The sequence below is a fragment of the Triticum dicoccoides genome, chromosome 6A, assembly GCF_002162155.2.
Source record: "Triticum dicoccoides isolate Atlit2015 ecotype Zavitan chromosome 6A, WEW_v2.0, whole genome shotgun sequence".
NCBI classification, from domain to species: domain Eukaryota; kingdom Viridiplantae; phylum Streptophyta; class Magnoliopsida; order Poales; family Poaceae; genus Triticum; species Triticum dicoccoides.
Window position 1 is genome coordinate 156,976,361 of NC_041390.1, and position 5,952 is coordinate 156,982,312.

Consider the following 5,952-nt stretch of genomic DNA (forward strand, 5'->3'; position numbering starts at 1 on the left):
TTCCCATAGGTTTCTTAATAGTAGAATCCGCAAGATGCAAGTTTAGAGGGCAATCATCAAAATTATGGAAATCTAGCAAATCACACAAAGTCTTGGGAATAGTAGAGACACTAGCACCCAAATCACACAAAGCATAAAACTCATTATCTTTAATTTTAATTTTAATAGTTGGTTCCCACTCATCATAGAGTTTTCTAGGTATAGAAACTTTCAACTCAAGTTTTTCTTCATAAGATTGCATCAAGGCATCAACAATATGTTCGGTGAAGGCTTTCTTTTGACTATAAGCATGTGGAGAATTTAGCACGAATTGCAACAAGGAAATACAATCAATTAAAGAGAAACTTTCATAATTAAATTGCTTGAAATCCAATATAGTGGGTTTAGCAACATCTAGATTTTTATTTCTTTCAATCCCACTTTCATCAATTTCATCATAAAGATCTAAATACTCCGAATTTTTAGAACGCCTTCTAGGTAAAGGAAGATCATATTCAGTTTCATCAAGATTCATATTGCAAAACAAATATTTAATAGGAGACACATCAATAACTTTTAGATCTTCATCTTGATTTTCATAGGAATTGGAAGAACACGCTTTAATAAAGGCAACTTTGGAAGCACGCATCCTAGCGGTTCTTTCCTTGCACTCATCAATGGAAATTCTCATGGCTTTGAGAGACTCATTGATATCATGCTTAGGAGGAATAGATATAAGCTTTAAAGAATCAATCTCAAGAGAAATTCTATCAACGTTCCTAGCCAAATCATCAACTTTAAGCAATTTCTCTTCAAGCAAAGCATTAAAATTATTTTGTAAATTCACAAACTCTTTAACACTATTCTCAAATTCAGAGGGCATCTTATTATAATTTCCATAAGAGTTGTTGTAGGGATTCCCATAATTATTAGAAGGATTACTAGGATATGGACTAGGATTAAAATTCCCTCTATAAGTGTTGTTACCAAAATTATTCCTACCAATAAAATTCACATCCATAGATTCATTGTTATTCTCAATCAAAGTAGACAAAGGCATATCATTAGGATCAGAAGAAACACTCTTAGTAGCAAATAATTTCATAAGTTCATCCATCTTTCCACTCAAAACATTGATTTCTTCTATCGCATGTACTTTTTATTAGAAGATCTTTCAGTATGCCAGTTAGAATAATTAACCATAATATTATCTAGGAGTTTAGTAGCATCTCCTAAAGTGATTTCCATAAAAGTGCCTCCCGCGGCCGAATCTAAAAGATTTCTAGAAGCAAAATTCAATCTGGCATAAAATTTTTGTATAATCATCCACAAATTCAAACCATGAGTAGGGCAATTACGTATCATTAATTTCATTCTCTCCCAAGCTTGTGCAACATGTTCATGATCAAGTTGCTTAAAGTTCATAATATCGTTTCTAAGAGAGATGATCTTAGCGGGAGGGAAATACTTAGAGATAAAAGCATCTTTGCACTTGTTCCAAGAATCAATACTATTTTTAGGCAAAGACGAAGACCAAGCTTTAGCACGATCTCTAAGTGAAAAAGGAAATAGCTTCAATTTAACGACATCATTATCGACATCTTTTTTCTTTTGCATGTCACATAAATCAACGAAGCTATTCAGATGAGTAGCGGCATCTTCACTAGGAAGGCCGGCGAATTGATCTTTCATAACAAGATTCAGTATTGGCAAGAGGAGCAATCAGAGTGCTAAGGAAATAATTATTATTGGTATTGGTGAAGTCACACAATTTGGTAGTATCTTGAGCCATCGCGACAAACAAGCAATCTAACACACGAGCAAACAAAAGGCAAGCGGGCAAAAGGAGGCAAATAGAGAGGGAGGATAGAGAGAGAGGGCGAATAAAACAGCAAGGGTGAAGTGGGGGAGAGGAAAATGAGAGGCAAATGGCAAATAATGTAATGCGAGAGATAGGGATTGTGGTGGGTACTTGGTATGTTGACTTTTTGCGTAGACTTCCCTGCAACGATGCCAGAAATCCTTCTTGCTACCTCTTGATCTTGCGTTGGATTTCCCCGAAGAGGAAGGGGTGATGCAGCAGAGTAGCGTAAGTATTTCCCTCAGTTTTTGAGAACCAAGGTATCAATCCAGTAGGAGGCCACGCTCAAGTCCCTCGTACCTGCACAAAATGATAGCTGCTCGCAACCAACGCGATTAGGGATTGTCAATCCCTTCACGGTCACTTACGAGAGTGAGATCTGATAGATATAATATTTTTGGTATTTTGGTATAAAGATGCAAAGTGAAAAGTAAAAGGCAAAGTAAAAGCAAAACAAGATTAAAGTGATGGAGATTGATATGATGAGAATAGACCCGGGGGCCATAGGTTTCACTAGTGGCTTCTCTCAAGAGCATAAGTATTCTACGGTGGGTGAACAAATTACTGTTGAGCAATTGACAGAATTGAGCATAGTTATGAGAATATCTAGGCATGATCATGTATATAGGCATCACGTCCGTGACAAGTAGACCGAAACGATTCTGCATCTACTACTATTACTCCACTCATCGACCGCTATCCAGCATGCATCTAGAGTATTAAGTTAAAAACAGAGTAACGCTTTAAGCAAGATGACATGATGTAGAGAGATAAATTCATGCAATATGAAATAAACCCCATCTTGTTATCCTCGATGGCAACAATGCAATGCGTGCCTTGCTGCCCCTTCTGTCACTGGGAAAGGACACCACAAGATCGAACCCAAAGCTAAGCACTTCTCCCATGGCAAGAACTACCAATCTAGTTGGCCAAACCAAACGGATAATTCGAAGAGACTTGCAAAGATAACCAATCATACATAAAAGAATTCAGAGAAGATTCAAATATTATTCATAGATAGACTTGATCATAAACCCACAATTCATCGGTCTCAACAAACACACCGCAAAAAGAAGATTACATCGAATAGATCTCCACAAGAGAGGGGGAGAACTTTGTATTCAGATCCAAAAAGAGAGAAGAAGCCATCTAGCTACTAACTATGGACCCGAAGGTCTGAGGTAAACTACTCACACTTCATCGGAGAGGCTATGATGATGTAGAAGCCCTCCGTGATGACGGACCTCTCCGGCGGAGCTCCGGAACAGGCCCCGAGATGGGATCTCGTGGATACAGAAAGTTGCGGCGGTGGAATGAGGTTTTTGGCTCCTCTTCTGATCGTTTGGGGGTACGTAGGTATATATAGGAGGAAGAAGTACGTCGGTGGAGCTCTGAGGGGCCCATGAGGCAGGGGGCGCGCCCCCACCCTCGTGACCGCCTCTCTGATGCCTTGGCGTAGGGTCCAAGTCTCCTGGATCACGTTCGGTGAGAAAATCACGTTCCCGAAGGTTTCATTCCGTTTGGACTCCGTTTGATATTCCGTTTCTTCAAAACACTGAAATAGGCAAAAAAACAGCAATTCTGGGCTGGGCCTCCGGTTAATAGGTTAGTCCCAAAAATAATATAAAAGTGGAAAATAAAGCCCAATATAGTCCAAAATAGTAGATAATATAGCATGGAGCAATCAAAAATTATAGATACGTTGGAGACGTATCAATCCCTCACTAAATTATCAAAGTATAAGTGCTCTCCCTGAGTATGCACTGTTGCGACAGTTCTTCGTGCTGAGACACCACGTGATGATCGGGTGTGATAGGCTCTACGTTCAAATACAACGGGTGTGAAATAGTTTCACACGCGGAATACTCAGGTTAAACTTGACGAGCCTAGCATATAACAGATATGGCCTCGGAACACGGAGACCGAAAGGTTGAGCGTGAATCATATAGTAGATATGATCAACATAGTGATGTTCACCGTTGATACTACTCCATCTCACGTGATGATCGGACATGGTTTAGTTGATATGGATCACGTGATCACTTACAGGATTAGAGGGATGTCTATCTAAGTGGGAGTTCTTAAATAATATGATTAAATTGAACTTAAAATTTATCATGAACTTAGTACCTGATAGTATCTTGCTTGTCTATGTTGATTGTAGATAGATGGCCCGTGCTGTTGTTACGTTGAATTTTAATGCGTTCCTTGAGAAAGCAAAGTTGAAAGATGATGGTAGCAATTACACGGACTGGGTCCGTAACTTGAGGATTATCCTCATTGCTGCACAGAAGAATTACGTCCTGGAAGCACCGCTAAGTGCCAAGCCTACTGCAGGAGCAACACCAGATGTTATGAACGTCTGGTAGAGCAAAGCTGATGACTACTCGATAGTTCAGTGTGCCATGCTTTACGGCTTAGAACCGGGTCTTCAACGACGTTTTGAACGTCATGGAGCATATGAGATGTTCCAGGAGTTGAAGTTAATATTTCAAGCAAATGCCCGGATTGAGAGATATGAAGTCTCCAATAAGTTCTATAGCTGCAAGATGGAGGAGAATAGTTCTGTCAGTAAACATATACTCAAAATGCCTGGTATCATAATCACTTGACTCAACTAGGAGTTAATCTTCCTGTTGATAGTGTCATTGACAGAGTTCTTCAATCACTGCCACCAAGATACAAAAGCTTCATGATGAACTATAATATGCAAGGGATGAATAAGACTATTCCCGAGCTCTTCGCGATGCTAAAGGCCGCAGAGGTAGAAATCAAGAAGGAGCATCAAGTGTTGATGGTCAATAAGACCACCAGTTTCAAGAAAAGGGCAAAGGGAAGAAGAAGGGGAACTTCAAGAAGAACAGCAAACAAGTTGCTGCGCAGGAGAAGAAACCCAAGTCTGGACCTAAGCCTGAGATTGAGTGCTTCTACTGCGAGCAGACTGGTCACTGGAAGCGGAACTGCCCCAAGTATTTGGCGGATAAGAAGGATGGCAAAGTGAACAAAGGTATATGTGATATACATGTTATTGATGTGTACCTTACTAATGCTCGCAGTAGCACCTAGGTATTTGATATTGGTTCTGTTGCTAACATTTGCAACTCGAAACAGGGGCTACAGATTAAGCAAAGATTGGCTAAGGACGAGGTGACGGTGCGCATGGGAAATGGTTCCAAAGTCGATGTGATCGCGGTCGGCACGCTACCTCTACATCTACCTTCAGGATTAGTATTAGACCTAAATAATTGTTATTTGGTGCCAGCGTTGAGCATGAACATTATATCTGGATCTTGTTTGATGCGAGACGATTATTCATTTAAATCAGAGAATAATGGTTGTTCTATTTATATGAGTAATATCTTTTATGGTCATGCACCCTTGAAGAGTGGTCTATTTTTGCTAAATCTCGATAGTGGTGATACACATATTCATAATATTGAAGCCAAATGATGCAAAGTTGATAATGATAGTGCAACTTATTTGTGGCACTGCCGTTTAGGTCATATCGGAGTAAAGCGCATGAAGAAACTCCATACTGATGGACTTTTGGAACCACTTGATTATGAATCACTTGGTACTTGCGAACCGTGCCTCATGGGCAAGATGACTAAAACGCCGTTCTCCAGAACTATGGAGAGAGCAACAGATTTGTTGGAGATCATACATATAGATGTATGTGGTCCAATGAATGTTGAGGCTCGTGGCGGATATCGTTATTTTCTCACCTTCACAGATGATTTAAGCAGATATGGGTATATCTACTTAATGAAACATAAGTCTGGAACATTTGAAAAGTTCAAAGAATTTCAGAGTGAAGTCGAAAATCATCGTAACAAGAAAATAAAGTATCTACGATCTGATCGTGGAGGAGAATATTTGAGTTATGAGTTTGGTCTTCATTTGAAACAATGCGGAATAGTTTCACAACTCACGCCACCCGGAACACCACAGCGTAATGGTGTGTCTGAACGTCGTAATCATACTTTACTAGATATGGTGTGATCTATGATGTCTCTTACTGATTTACCACTATCGTTTTGGGGATATGCTTTAGAGACGGCCGCATTCACCTTAAATAGGGCACCATCGAAATCCGTTGAGACGACGCCTTA